We start from the raw sequence: 17,153 nt of genomic DNA on the forward strand, positions 1-17,153 counted from the left end.
GCAAAGGAGCAGTTGCATGTACAATTGGAGCAAGTTCAAGTCAATCAAGTGTAGCTAAGAAGCTAGATCTGACAAGTAACTCTCTTATAGAAGTAGTATCCGAAGGGATAGAGAAGCAAACCAATGGAGCAGTGATTACGCAGAATCCAATCCAGATACAGAGTGACCTAACTAACAAAGAGGATCCTCCGGTAGTGAAGAAGGACCAAAAAGACGAAGATAAGGCCCCATGGACAACGCTCTTCCAGAAGAACAGATTTGCATCTAATGGTATGTCACTTTCATACATACCACCATTGTTAATAGATGGTGAACCTGTGGTCCAATTAGATAAGGCAAAGGTGGAAGAAGAAGAAGCTAAATGGAAATGTGTTTTGATTGCTTATATTTTAGGTGATGGACTAGGGTATAAAGCAATGCAAAGGTATATTAGTATTCACTGATCTCATGTGCCTGAACCTGACCTGTTTTATCATGAGGAAGGTTATTATATAATCAGATTTAAAAATATGGAGGATGCTCGTGAAATTTTATGTGCAGGACCTTACTCCATAGCTAGTAAACCTATCATCCTAAAGCCAAGGACCCCGGATTTTGACTTTACAGAGGAATTTCCCACTTCCATTCCTTTGTGGGCAAAGTTTCTTAAACTTCCTATGTCATGTTGGGGTATGAGATCTTTAAGCAGAATAGCAAGTGTGATTGGGAAACCTATTTTTGCTGATGAATGCACAACAAAGCAGACTAGAGTTTCATATGCTAGGATGCTTATTGAGGTTAATGTTACTAAGGAACTGCCAAGTGAAGTGTGAGTGATGGAACCAAATGGCAAAAAATTCCTACAGAGTGTATCTTTCGACTGGAAACCTGCTTACTGTGAGAAATGCCTAGTAGTGGGACATAGATGCCAAGCTCAAATCAAGACTGGTGTTCAAGGACCTCCTAAAAAGGGTAGAATTATCCAAGAGTGGAGAACTAAAGTATCAGCTCCTACTGAATAAAAACAGGAGATCCAACAAGGCAATAATATCAAGATAGTTGAAACTCAACAGCCTAAGGAGAAGGTTCAACCAACAGGTGATCATAACATTACAGGGAAGGGAGATTCTGGTCCCAGGATGGCTGAATTTCAGCAGACTAAGGAGAAGGCTCAACCAATGGCTGATCATGATAATACAGGGAAGGAAGATAGAGGGAAATCAATACAAAGTCCAGAGCTGAACATTGTCAACTTTCCTCCACTATCACCTATTCCTGTCAAGAATAGATTTGAGCCTGTGTCTAATAGCAAGTATAATATTCCACCTAGTGATAAAGGTGGAACAAGCTATCACTGATGAAGTGGCTATTCTGGAACATCAGGGGTGTAAATAAAAGGTATAAGCAAAAGGAAGTTAGGGAATATATTAGAAGTAACAAAATAAACTTAGTAGGATTAGTGGAAACCAAGTTAAAGAAGAAAATGCTCAAAAAATATTGAAGTATATTGCTCCTGGCTGGGATATTCTGACTAACTACAGAGAAGCTAAGAATGGTAGAGTATGGCTGCTATGGAACTCTAATATTCTCATGGTTACNAGGATTAGTGGAAACCAAAGTTAAAGAAGAAAATGCTCAAAAAATATTGAAGTATATTGCTCCTGGCTGGAAGTATATGGACAACTATGAGTAGAGTAGCNCAATGTTATCTGACTGTTGTTTATGGATTTAATGGGTTAGAACAAAGAAAGGAACTGTGGTAGAATCTTCAACAAATTGCTACAATTGGTACTAACCCATGGTTGGTTGCAGGTGACTTTAATGTTGTTCTGTATGCTAATGATCGATTGTCTTGTAATCCAGTTAGTTTTGCAGAAACTCAGGATTTCAGCTCATGTTTGCAACAAACAACATTATCTGAACTTCCTTGGCAGGGTGAATACTATACTTGGACAAACAGGCAACCTGGAGTAGATAAGGTTAGCAGCAAAATTGATAGAGTTCTTGGGAATTATGAATGGATGATGAACTGGAATCGTGTGGAGACAGTATATGATCTGCCTCAGATATCAGATCATGCCCCTATGCTTCTAACTCTTACAAACTCATCTTGGAATGGGAAAGTTCCATTTCGATTCTTCAATGCATGGACTAACCATCAGGACTTTACTCAAATAGTGACTGAAGGGTGGAATTCTATGAACTCTGTTGGTACTATGAAATCTGTTTGGTATAAACTGAAGGAATTGAAAGCTCCCCTAAAAGCTTTGAATGTTAAAGAATTTAAAGGAATCAATCTGAGAATTGAAGCAGCTAGAAGGGACCTTAAAGATATACAAGAATAGCTTGCAAGTAAGTATTCAGATAGTCTTTTGAAAAGGGAGAAGGAGACATTACTTAACCTAGAGAACTGGTGTATGATTGAGGAGAATATACTGCAGCAGAAGGCAAGAGCTAAATGGATCCAACTGGGAGATGATAATACCAAATATTTCACAGCTGTTATGAAATATAGATCACAGATGAAACAAATCAATGATATTACAACAAGGGGTGGAGATAGAATTACTGATCCTGAAGGCATTAAAGAAGAGATTTTGGATTTCTACAAGTCTCTTATGGGATCAACAGCAAGGACACTTCCAGCTATAAATAGATCATACATGTCCAATGGTCCCAGACTAACTCAACAACAAAGAAGAGACCTATGTGCAGATGTTACTGATCAGGAAATTCTGGAGAGCCTAAAAGCTATTGGAGATGATAAGGTACTTGGTATTGATGGATACAATGCTGTCTTTTTCAAAAAAGCATGGAACATTATTACTAAAGAAGTCACAGATGCTATTAGGGAATTCTTCTTAACCTCTAAGATGTATAAGCCAATCAATTGTTCCACCATCACCCTAGTGCCTAAAGTCACTAAACCTACCACAGTCAAAGAATATGGACCAATTGCATGTTGTACAGTATTATACAAAATGATCTCCAAGATTCTAGCTGCTAGACTTCAAATGATCATGGCATGCATAATCTCTGAATCCCAAGCTGGTTTTATTCCTGGTAGGAAAATTGCAGATAATGTAATATTGGAACATGAGCTAGTAAAGTCTTATACTATAGCCCAAATCTCCCCTAGATGCATGATTAAAATAGACCTTCAAAAAGCCTATGATTCAGTTGAATGGATATTCTTGCAACAAGTAATGGAGGAGATTGGTTTTCCTGATAAATTCATAAAGTGGATCATAGAATGTGTCACATCAGTTAGTTACACAGTGCTGATCAATGGAGAAACTACTAAACCTTTTGAAGCTGCTAAGGGTCTTAGACAAGGAGACCCCATCTCTTCTTTCTTGTTTGCTATTGTTATGGAGTACTTGAGCAGATCATTCAGGGAAATGGGAAAGGATAAGTTGTTCCAATACCATCCTAGATGCAAGAAACTGAGCATAACTCACCTGAGTTTTGCTGATGATCTTCTCCTTTTTTCTAGAGGTGATCTTCTTTCTATATCCACCCTATACCAGTACTTCTCTCAGTTCTCTAAAGCATCTGGATTGCAAGCTAATATGAGTAAAAGTGCAGTATATTTTGGGGGAGTGAAACAAGTGTAAGGCAGCAAATTTTAAGCTATCTTGGATTTGTACAAGGGGAGTTGCCCTTCAAATACTTAGGCATCCCTTTGTCCTCCAGGAAAATTGCATTGATCCAATGGCAACCTTTAATTGATAGAATCACAGGGAAGATATATTCTTGGACTGCAAAAAAACTCTCTTATGCTGGTCGAATTCAGTTAGTCAAATCTGTGTTCTTTGGAATTCAAGCATAGAAGCTACATATGGTCTGGTACTAATACTATTACCAGAAAGAGCTATGTGGCATGGGATAAAATGTGTACTCCAAAATCAACTGGAAGAATGAATATCATTAACCTGCTGATCTGGAACAAGGCTGTTATTGCTAAAGTTTGCTGGGATTTAGCTTATAAAGAAGACAAGCTGTGGATTAGGCGGATCAATGCCTACTACATTAAACATCAACAGTTTCACACTATGCCTATCCCAAAGCAAGCTAGTTGGATGGTTAGAAGAATAATAGCTTCCAGGGATATCCTACAACAAATGCAGTGCACAAGAGGGGACAAAGAGACTATCAGACATATGTATCTACAACTTCTGGGAGACCTACCAAGAATGAGTTGGAAGAGCTTAGTTTTTCAGAACTTTACTAGACCAAAGGCTATCTTCAGCATGTGGTTAATGTTACATGGAAGATTGCCTACCAGAGATAGAATAACAAGCTGGGGAATGACCATTGACCAAAGTTGTGTATTATGCCAAGGACAACTAGAAACAAGAGATCATCTGTTTCTGCACTGTCCTTATGCAACAGAACTATGGAGTAGAATATGGAAATGGATTCAACAAGATTAAGGAAGCTACGGCAATTGGCAACATCACCTTCAATGGATCATCAAGAAAGCAAAAGGGAAATCCAACAAAGCCAGTATTTGCAGATTGGTATTCACAGAAACATGCTATGCATTATGGATAGAAAAGGAACAATCGTATCTTTGAAAAAAGATATCGTCATTGTGATAGTATAGTTTGAGAGATAGCCTATATTTGTAATGTTAGAGTGGAGCTTAAAGCTAGAAGTCAATTACATAAATACTTATTAGTATAGAGAGTAGCAAAGTGTATAGTCCTTGGGAGTAGATTATGGTTACTATGACCTAGTTGAGATAATAAGTAGAGTTTGATACTGATTATAGTTTTGTAATGATCTCTCTTTGGTGATTAATATAAAGAAAGTTAATTACCAAAAAAAAATGTAGTGCCTTTTAGCGTAGTTTCCCTGTAGTTTAAATATCTCTTATACTAAAAAATACATCAAAATAACTGATAGATCAAACACAAACTCTGTCCAATTATAGTCAACATATAATTGGTGCTACTGGGTCGCAAATATCGAGCCTGGAACCCATATATGAATATTTAATAATTAAATATTGTATAATTATAAAAGTTAATTATTTAATTTACAAACAAACATATAGAATTATAAAACTAACATGTAAAATAATAAAACTAACACATAGAAGAATTCAGGATAAATTGATGCTACTGGGACGAAAATATCGAGCGTGGAACCCATATGTGAATATTTAATTATAAAAATTAACTATTTAATTTACAAATTAACATATAAAATTATAATAAAACTAACACATACAAGAATTCAGGATATCTTGGTGCTACTGGGCCGCAAATATCGAGCCTGGAACCCATATGTGATCTAATTATAAAAATTAATTATTTAATTTACAAACTAACATATAAAATTATAAAACTAACATGTAATTAATGTTGTTTAATTTACAGTAGACGACATGGAGGTGCCGCTTATTCGTCCCGAACCTTCCAGCGATGAGCTATTGTCGTTGCAGGGCGATCATAGGTCCGCCCACATATGGGAGGGAGAGTTACTGACCCAGACTCTCCGCGTCAGGAGAGTGGACGGCATGTGGGACTTTCTGCATGACAGAGTTCTCCATCCCCGTGTAGTCACACGCCTGCGGGAGACGGGTTCCTATAGGATTTTGGAGATCGGGCGCAACTCGATTAGTCTTTGTTCATGGCCCTGATAGAGCGGTGGCGACCGAAGACGCACACATTCCACCTGCCCATTGGCGAGGCCACCATCACACTGCAGGACGTGGAGGTTTTATATGGGCTGCCCGTTGCTCTGCTGCATGGCATGAGAGAGATGACACGTGTGTAGTACCTGGACATGCTGCAGCGGCTCACTGCTTTCCGGCTAGAGGATGAGAATGTACTGGCCGGGACCAGTTGTTTTCCGTTGACGACTATTCGACAGTGGTTGGAGGCATTGCATCCTGACTTCGATGGCGATATACCAGATTATCATGTTGACCGGTATATGAGGTTGCTGCTACTCCTTATATTTGGAGGGGTCTTGTTACCGAACACTTCGGGGAACCTAGTCAGCTTGAGATTTCTTCATCATCTTGAGCTGCTAGATGATTTACCCCAGTACAGCTGGGGTGCTGCTGTTCTCGGCTACTTGTACAGGTAGATGTGCCGGGCGAGCATGGGCACCCAGCGTGACGTTGCTGGATTTTTGCCGCTACTGAAGGTGACAACATATTCGAATACTTTATTCGTTTTAACATACCTAGTAAAAATATATCTTAAATTTTACGTCAATTTTTTGTGTTAGGTTTGGGCCTGGGAGCGGTTCCTGCAATTGCATCCACCTCTACCACCATTAGATCTAGATGTACCACCTCCGTTGCTCCCTCTAGCTAGGAGGTGGGTTCTCCGGCGGGGACATACGCGCGAGTACGAGGCTCGGCATAATCTCTCCTTGTGCAGGGATATCTTGGATTTGTTGGATGGCGCACAGGTTAATGTATATCTAAGTTTACTTGTCATAGCTTCAAACACAAGTTGCATATACTGACGGTAGCTGTTCTTACTTAATAGTTCATCTGGACGCCATACAGCGACGCGTTGATAGCTGGCTTGCCCTGTTATTGCTCGACCGACCGACTTATGTGGGGCTCTTCCATCCCGTTGATCTACCTTGATATTGTGGAGCATCATGCCACCGAGCGGGTACTTCGCCAGTTTGGCAGGACGCAACTCATACCAACACCGCCCACCTGGCAGACCACACATTACCAGCAGGATGATCATACCAGGGCAGACGACGCATATTTGGCATGGCTAGAGGAGCAGATCGATACTTGGGACCGGCGATCTGACCTAATTCCACCCCCTTCACCGAGTCGGCTGGATACTAAGCATGATTATAAGGGCTGGTACAGCAGCGTTACCCGTCTTTTCGTCGGGAATCCCATTCATCGAGCTGGCGGTCGGTACGTTCCATACGCCGGGAGGCACGAGGCACTGGTATGTTATTTGGTATTCTTACTTATAAGTGTGATCTAGCGTTCCGTAATTTATATTTTACATGTTGTGCAGGCTATTGGCCTACATTTGTTCCACCAGTTGGGACTGCAAATGCAGCAGCATGTCGGTGAGGGAGTGGTCACTTTGCACGAGTATGGTCGGCAGGATATAGAGCTAGCTGCCGGACACTACATCGAGCCAGAGAGGACCAGCGCTTAAACCATGTCCCTGCTTATGTGGCGCTAGAGCACTACCATCGAGGTAGGCCTGTCCCATGACCGAGGGGAGCACGAGGCAGGGTTGCCCCACGAGGCAGGGCTATCCCACGGGGTCGTGGGGGCCGGTGAGGAGGTGGTCCCCAGCAAGGGGGCGTTGAGGCACTTGTTCAGGCACCTGTTGAGGATGTTGGAGCTGATGTGCCGGGTGACCTCCATCAGCCAGATGAGCATCACAATAGCATGCCGTCATACAGCCTTCAGCTGGCGTTCACTCCAGCAGCATCGCAGGTGACCCCGTCAGATCCATTGTTGATCACGGGCACGAGCATTACCGGAGATGATTGGGAGCAGTTCTTTTCAGGCCCATCGACCGCTGCTGAGGATCGGCCGACCCGAGATGTGGATGGTGGGTGCCGGCTGAGTTATGGCTCATCGTCGACTGGTGCTGTGGATCTTTCACATGCGCATGTACGTTTGTATTACTATTAAATTTAAATTTATTTTTATCTCATTGATTCGCCATAAATAACTTTATAATTTTCTTATTAAGGCTTCATCCCAGCCCGTCACGGAGGCCACTTTGTGCGATGCTGAGCAGGATGCGACAGATGCTTATATTCAGGAGCCCGACGAGACCATGGTAAGACAATTTAAATTTTTTTGACACAACACGTACATTACTAATATATATTTTCATATACTGAACTGACTTATTCTTTTGTAGGTTGATGATGGACCGACGACCCCTTCTACCGATCCTGCCAGCACTACTGACGATCATGCTACAGCGCATCCTCCGATAAAGAGGCGACGTGATGAGGATGATCCTGATAACGTAGCTGGGTGGGAAGGGATGCACCTCAGGCCAGCGGCTGCATTGAAGCACACAGGTTGTGGGACATATTGATTTTGTTTTTTTGTATTTTATGTACGTTATGTAAATATTATTTTATTTAAATAATAATAACAATTTTTTATGTTTACAAATATGTGCATTATATTTTTATTTCCCCGTTTCTTCTTTATTTCAACACTACAACACAAACACAAACATAGAAACTTAACATAATTTAAATTCAGTGCAACTAATGAAAACACATGACACGGGAAACTTAAAGATAAAGTACTACACTCAACACATGCATGTCATTGTTTAGTCACCACCGCCTATTATTCTCAGCTCCAACCACTTAAATTTCTCTTCCAGCTTATTTTTTTCTTCTTCCACCTCTTTTAGTTTCTCCTTCAACTCCGCAATTTTTCGTTTATATTCTCGTTCATATTCCAACTGTTTTTGGTCAAATTATGAAGATACTGCAAAGATCGTTTGTAGCATTCCTGCTCACAGTGTTCATCAAGCCATACCTCAAAATTGCAAAAATTTCCATTGTTGTCTCCAAACCTGTTCACACACATCCAATATCTGCGCCCAACTTGACCATCATCCCAACAGTCCGCCATCATACAACGTTTGCCACATTAGCACATTGGTACATACATGCGTTCAGACATCTGTTAAAGCAAGAAAAACCCCCTGCTTTTATGGAAAGTTTTGCTATTTGTTATGGTTAAGCGCAGAAAATAACTAGAATGCGTTATTTATAGGCAAGGCAACACATATAACATAGTATTTAACCGCGCTATATATATTCATACAAAACACAGTATTTAACCGCGCTATGCTTTGCGTGTTAAAGATTCTTTCCGATACAAAATAGCTTTTTCGCAGTCGGGCAGCTTTTCAGATCGACAAGGCAACACACATAACGTAGTATTTAACCGCGCTATATATATTCACACAAAATGTAGTATTTAACCGCGCTATGCTTCGCGTGTTAGAGATTCTTTCTGATACAAAACAGGTTTTTCGCAGTCGGGCGGCTTTTCAAATCGAAAAGACAACACACATAACATAGTATTTAACCGCGCTATATATATTCACACAAAACGTAGCATTTAACCACGCTATGCTTCGCGTGTTAAAGATTCTTTCTGATACAAAACAACTTTTTCGCAGTCGGACAGCTTTTCAGATCGACAAGACAGCACACATAACGTAGTATTTAACCGCGCTATATATATTCACTTATTTATCAAACATCTTCCTCCTCTGACAATGTAGTTTTCTAATAATTTTGGAGTGACACTCGAAAGTGAATGTAAAAATTTTCCATTTTTTTTATCAAATACTATTTTTGATTACGTGAACGGGAGGGAGAAATTCATTAATTTACTTAACTGAAAAATATTAAATATCAATAAGATTTAACAACAATGGAAACATAATTTTATTTGATACATCTTGCAACATAAACAAGTACATACACTTATTACAAAAAATACTACGAAAACAAAACACTACGTGTATCCTTGATAGTTGGGCACATTTGATGAACTTGCACCAGGAGCTGGATTACCACCGCCACCCAAACCAACTGATGGACATTTACGACGGTCGTGTCCTGTTTGCGAGCATATGCCACATTTACGCGCATAAACGGTATCACCAACATCCATTTGGTTCCGTATACACGTTCTCTTTTGAAATTGTAGCTTACGCAGATATTCCTTGTTACACAGCATTTTAAATGGTTCCGGCGGCCAATAATGCTCAGCACCCACTGGCTGCAACTGCCCACTATATGTGTTTAAGTACGCAGTAACATTGTATTGCCTATCAACATATTTGGTTGCCCCTAAGCCTGTATGTTGAAAGAACTTCATGGTATGTGAGCACGGCATGTGATAGATGGTCCATTTCCCACTTGAACACAACATGCTGGCTTCATTTACAGTGTGTATATTATTCCTCCGGTGTTGATGGATAGCGGTGCGAACTTCAAAAATACCCTGGTCGTGATCATATTGTAAAAATGAATGCCAATGTGCTCGCCTCCTATATTTCTCAAATCTTTTCATCGGTATTGGCATAAATTCAACACCCCTCTCCATCAATTCCGATGCACGTCTATGCCTTTCAACAAACCTCTTCGCCATCTGTTTGAATGTCATCTGGACCATGGCAGTGACAGGCAATCCACGTGCAGACTTCAATAACCCGTCGAAAGACTCTAACAGATTTGTAGTCAGGGTTCCCCATCATCTGTCACCATCCGCATGCAATGTCCACTTGTGAAGGTCATGTCGCATCAACCAATTATAGGCTCTTTCGTCTAACTGCCGGATCGATTCCATGCGCCTCCTGAATTTTCACTGATGGTGATAAGTTGCAGCCATCCACATTAAATCATGCAAGTCCTTGTTGGGATATTTCTTCTGTAAGGACTTCAGGTGTCTCACACAGTAACGGTGGTATGCATAGGGTTCCTACCATTCAGGCAAATGCTCTACAGAACTTAATATGCCACCATGTCTATCAGATATTAGACAAATACCTGAACGTTGTTTGACAACGTGCTGCTTCAAGTGGTTCAAAAATAGCGTCCACGTCTCTTGGCTTTCATTGCCACAGATGACAAAAGCTAGTGGAAATATTTGTCCATTGGCATCTACTGCAACGACGATCAACAGCTTAATATCATACTTTCCATAGACATGAGTACTGTCTAAGGAAATTACCGGACGGCAATGCACAAAACCATCAATTGCTGGTTTAAATGCCCAGAATACGTATCTGAATATATATATTCCGGTATTCCTGCACTCCGCTTAAGCTTCCATTCAACAAAAGTCCCGGGGTTAAAGTGTTTCAGTGCGGCCATGTACCTGGGTAGAGATGCAAATGACTTATCCCAATCACCATAAACAATTTCAAATGCACGTTTGAGCCCGAGATATGCCTTTCTTTTGGTAATAGTACACCCATATTCCTGGTGGACGGATGTAATACACTCTTTGAACTTGTACCTAATGGACACTTCAATGTGTGGAATCAGTTGAAGAGAAATCAAGTCAACATCCAAGTTGAAGTCATTCCCATTGAATGTGTCCGTTTCACAATTGTGGGTGCCAATATATTTACCCATTTTCCACAACCCTGTTTCCTTCTTGGTCACAGCAGCATCCAGTGACAACCCGTAAACCATCTACGGCAAACAACCTTGTATACCTCCGGACTTGACTCCCATACTATAATCTCACGACACTCTCTTACGCTGTACATTTTTGCAACCCTGGTTAGGTGAGCTTTATCGGGAAAAAACATGCCCTTTGCCAGCACCATTGGTCTAGACTCATCCCACATTGCTGTCCGAATTTCGTCAAGATCCCTTGTGAGGGCATCCACATCCGGCATACTTGGCAAATTATCAAGGTAGAAAATATGCCTTGAATGAAACGGCACGTGAGACTCGTATACTCTTAGTCTAACGGGAAGTGGAGCATGCTCCCTCGTCAGCTCAGGTTCGACATTCTCTTCCTCCTCATCATCACCCTTGTCAGGGAAGAGTGTGTCATCTCCAAACTCATCGGCATTGTTGTCATAATCACTATTATCTTCCTGACTCTGCGCATCTGCCAAATCCCGAGTAAATACGTCGTCTACCGGCAACTGAGTGAGGTCAGGACTATCAAGTTGCTCGTTTTCACTGCACAAACAACAAAATAATAAGCTACTCAAATTGATAAATACTTTACATATAACTATATCACTTCACTTACAAGTCGTAATGTGTTGACATTCCATGATGGACATTATCCTGTTGGTGATGACTCCCGGATGGACCACCGTGATCCAACACACCAAAACTACGCATATTCCAACTGGGTATGGGTTCATAACTTGTAAAATTCATATCTGGACGGTACCCCCTGTAGAATATATGAGTGTTAATACAAATTCAATAAAATAAAAATAAACATCATAACACAAAGGAAAATTGAAGTTTACCGGTCGTCTTGTGGATTATGTAAAGTAGGAGAGAAATTATTTCCTTGCTCCTCGTTTTCCCGTGGAGATAAGTTTAGATCCGGCCAAACTCTTTCAGCCGAAACCTGTTGGGCTAAAACTGCTCCAGAATAACCACCTGATGATTGAGGGTTATCCCTGTTTTGTGCAATATCATTATTGCGAATGTCTTGAACCTTCACGTACATTTCCAACATTTTTATCAAAATAAGTTCCCGGTATTCATCCGGAGTCCCCAAAAAATCTCTCAGAGTTTCACCATCCTCGATGTTAAACTCAGCGTAACAAGCAACCCCTTGCGGTGTCACAGAATACGGATACTTCCGGTTATTTTAAGATTCAGCGAGCGTTTGCTCAACTTCATTTTATTGCATAACAATGATAGTAGTCTATCGTACTCCATTGTAAGTGGCAACTTAACATGACTCTGTGGAGATAAACTATAGCTCACTGAGTTATTCGCCACCACAACCTCACTCCCCTTCCCCCCCCCCTCCCCCTCCCCCCCAATATAATGAAACACTTACTTTTCGCTCTTCAGACATTATGAAAAAAGCTTGAGAAGTTAACAACAAGAAAAATTTATTACGAAGTTGGAGTAATTCTAAATGATTTTTCTCAAAACCCTTAAAACCTTTAAATAAGGCAATGCCCAACCCCGGGAGATCAAATTTTTGGAAGTAAAATGCAGTTTAAAAGGGCGTTTTACATATTTAAATTATTGTTATGTCAGTTAAGCGCAGAAGAGTTATTGGTAGGCCCACAGAAATATAAAACGCGGTATTAAAAGGAGTTTTATGTAAAACGCTATATTAAATCACGTTTTATGTAAAATGCAGTATTAAACCACGTTTTACCTTAACGTCCCAAACGGACGTTAAGGTAAAACGCGGTTCATAACTGCGTTTTACATATTTTAGTCACTAAGTTTCTTTCACCTATTTAAGTATTTTGAGTCCAAAAAGACAACATTTCGATTCCGGACTCACCATTCAACTACGTTGCGTGAGCAGCGAGCAATGAGGGGCAACGCACTTTCATGTGACGGGCTAATCATCAAAAGTACTGTCGGTGCTCATTAGCCTGATAAAGCACTTGGACTAAAGGAGATTTTAAACTTTAAAATTTGATTGGTAAAAGATTTTGATTTATATTTCTTTTTTATATCTTTTAAATATGTAATAAATTAATATGCCAATTCATAAGAAATTAATTACATTAATCTTCGTACTTCAAATCCACCTCAAAAGGAGGAGTATGAAATTGAGTTTATGAAGTTGGGTGCTTCCTTCAACTTTCACTCACTGTAAGTTACTCCGTTATAACCATTTTTAATTTAATTTTCTTCTATAATATCCGAAGATCAAATTAATAGGAAGAAGTGAAATAGTAAAAGTTGAACTCAAACCTTTTATATAAAAATTCTGGCGAATATCACTGGACTGTAAACTTAATAGTGTATAGTTTATCATTCAAGTCAATAATGCATTTTTCCATTTTTGGATAAATCAAGTGTGAGACAATCTAGAATGCTTACAATATAGTAATAGTACCACTTGTCATGTGGATCCCCTTCTCACGTACAAGTGTCCATGCAAAGATGCCAAGCTCTTGTTTTCTCCTTTGGAGTATAGTATTAAATTGCATTTGAAAATTTCTCTTAAAATATCATAATTTAACTTTCTTGACCTTTTCTTCAATTGGATTCCAGTTTTCCCCTTAACTATGGAAGAAGAAAATCAAAGAACATTACAAACGAAAGACAAGAGGTCAATCATGTGATTTTTCACTTACTAATCTAAATCGATTCATGCGTATGACTCATTTGGGGGAAAAAGCTAGTGTTAACAGAATTTTTTCATTTTTAGGATTCAAATTCCAAACTTTTGATAAAGAATAGATAAATCCCATCCATTTCGCCGCACGTTTCGGTGTTAATCGTACCTTTAGGGTCGTTTGGTACGAGGTATAAGTAGATATAGTGCTGGTATAAAATTTAATATCACTGTATACGGTGAAATCAGAGGGTACAATTTTCCGTCGACGCGACACCTCAAAAACGCGTCTCGAAAATACGGCTGAGTTTTCCTCCCTTGAAGGTCGTCGACGCTTGGCCTCGGGGCAGTATAGACCGACAGCTATGATGAAAAAGTGTGAAGTTCCGTAGGCGCACGACTGAGGCTGACAAAGCCTGTAGGTCTAGCCCTGACCCGTATCAGGGCATTAGGTGGCTACACCTGCCCCATATCTTTATAATTAATGCATCTTGTACAGTCGGGATCCCTCTTAATATATAAAGGGGATCCTTGTTATTTTGTAAACATCGGTTGCTCCGTACAAAAATATACAAGAACATTCTCTCTGCTCTCTAACATATTCTCTTGAATTCATTACTTCATTTATTGCTTACATTTATTGTGTTCTATCCATTGTTCTTCATTTATTACTTATTATTGGCCATAAAGAGCCGTCATTGATTCTATTATGACTGTTAGTCATCCATCGATTATCCCCGATAGCTCCCAGCCGAGCTTCAGACTCGACCCCGAGGTCCTCGAATAAGCCAGCTCGAGGCTCCAACCTTTAGTCATTCGGTTTGGTTATCACCCTGCTCTCAAGCTCTAATCTCGTTTCTAAGTCTTTCACATAGCATCAACTGCTTAACAACTAGCATAAAAATAGATCACGTATTTTTAGAACCTCACATAATCAAATTTAATTGTTATTACCATTTTCATGGTAAACAGTTTGGCGCCCACCGTAGGGCTAAAAATAATAGTGATTATTTTCTTGCTAGTTTCACTACACAAACGCAAGTTATCTTTCACATTTTTTCTTGCCCAAGATCTTTGATTTCAGGTCCAAATGTCCGATTCAGTAAACAACAATCTTGAGAACCACGGAGAAAATGGTGTGGATGTTCCAGGTGCTGGTGTACCACCACGAAACCCTGAAAATGTGCCAGAGCCAATTCCCGTGGACGCGGTCTCGCGCGACGCCCAACTCGTCGATAAGCTCCCACACTAACTGGAGCGTGCACCAAGGCGACCAACAAGAAGCCCAAAAAACCCCAGCTAGGGAAGAACGGGAGGTTAGCCTTCACGTTATTTTTGAAATGTTGCAGGCACAACAGCTGGCTATTGCTCAGCTGCAAAGTCACCAGAAGACTCCTAGCACGGTAGCACCGGGGACGGCTCCCCCAGCCGAGCAGGTACCAGAGAGATCAAGCAACAACGAGTCGGCAGCCGACCCCGCCATCATAAAGATGCTCGAGGACCTCACGAGGAGGATCGAATCGGGCGAAAAGAAGATAGAGGCCAACGATAAAAAGGTCGAGACCTACAATTCCAGGGTCGACCAGATCCCTGGAGCACCCCCGATCCTGAAAGGTGTGGATTCGAAGAAGTTCGTGTAAAAGCCGTTCCCACAGGAAGTGGCTCCGAAACCCATTCCGAAGAAGTTTAGAATGCTAGACCTCCCGAAGAACAACGGAACCTCGGACCCCAATGAGACGTTACTGCTTACACCTGTGCGGTAAAAGGCAACGACTTGAGGGACGATGAGATCAAGTCCGTCCTGCTGAAGAAGTTCGAGGAAATGCTTTCTAAAGGGGCAATGATGTGGTATCACAACCTGGCCCCAAAATCGATAGATTCGTTTGTCGTGCTGGTGTATTCTCTCATTAAGGCACATACCGGTGCCATCAAAGTAGCAACAAGGAAATCCGACGTCTTCAAAATTAAGCAGAGGGAGAATGAGATGCTGTGAGAGTTCGTATCTCGCTTTCAAATGGAACGAATGGAACTACCACCAGTCTCCGACGACTGGGCAGTGCAGGCCTTCACTCAAGGTCTGAATGAGCGAAGCTCAGTGGCTTCGAAACAGTTGAAACAGAATCTGGTTGAATATCCCGCCGTGACTTGGTCGGACGTTAACAACCGATACCAGTCAAAAATCGGGATCGAGGACGACCAACTGGGGGCCCCCTCGGGCTCGGTATACCCAAGCAGGCTTCCGGTAAAGGATCCAAAACAAAACAAAGAAAGGTACCAACCGTACATCAAAGACCGGAGAAACACCCCGAGGTGCAACATACCCCGCAACGACCGAAGGATGGACCGAGGACAGAATCCGTCGGGACGTCGTCNGTGATGAGGACATCGAGACCTTGTCTCAACCTCACAACGACGTACTGGTAATCTCTTTCCTTGTAAATACATTTCAAATTAAACGTGTACTCGTGGATCCAGGTAGCTCGGCCAACATTAGCAGGTCGAGAGTGGTAGAGCAGCTCGGGTTGCTCGACCAAATCATACCCGCCTCACGAGTCCTCAACGGATTCAACATGGCGAGCGAAATAACAAAAGGGGAAATCACCCTCCCAGTCAACGTGGCCGGCACAACCCGAAATACCAAATTCCATGTCATTGAAGGAGACATGAGGTATAACGCCTTTCTCGGAAGGCCATGGATACACTGCATGAGAGCGGTACCGTCCACCCTCCATCAAATGATGAAATTCTCGACAAAAGAGGGGATTAAAACCGTCTACGGGGAACAACATGCGGCAAGGGAAATGTTCACAGTACACGATGTAACGCCGACATCAGTGCCTCCACCCTCGAAGGAGCCAAAGGATTGTCAAACAGTAAAATAGCGATATCAAGCTATGCCCTCGGCTAAGTCCGAACCAAACGAAGCAAAGGACTGTACCGCGTCCTCATGACAAACGATTGAAACATCGCCAGGCACATTCTACACTAAGGTATGACCGTCTCCTTTCTCTTTCAGTTACATTCTACACTAACCGGAGTGCAGGTATTCAATCGAAACGGCCAAAGCACTCTCCAACTCGACGACCTTAGGTTTCAAAAGCATGCGTTGCACTCTTTTCCTTCGACTGGGTTTTTTTATCCCAAAAAGGGTTTTACCGACAAGGTTTTTAACGAGGTCAACATCCATATGCTACCTAAGGAAGACTCAACAAAGTATTCAAGGCTTCTTTTGCAATCAACCTCGAATACTGGGGGCACCTCTCCCAGAAGGTCGCCTACTCGAAGAAGCCAAGATATAGCCGAATGGGGTCTCGGTAGGAAAATGATGTACCTAGGCCAAACGGTCGAACGAACCGTGTACCGTATACGAATA

The sequence above is a fragment of the Nicotiana attenuata genome, chromosome 1 (genome assembly GCF_001879085.1).
Source record: "Nicotiana attenuata strain UT chromosome 1, NIATTr2, whole genome shotgun sequence".
Classification (NCBI taxonomy): domain Eukaryota; kingdom Viridiplantae; phylum Streptophyta; class Magnoliopsida; order Solanales; family Solanaceae; genus Nicotiana; species Nicotiana attenuata.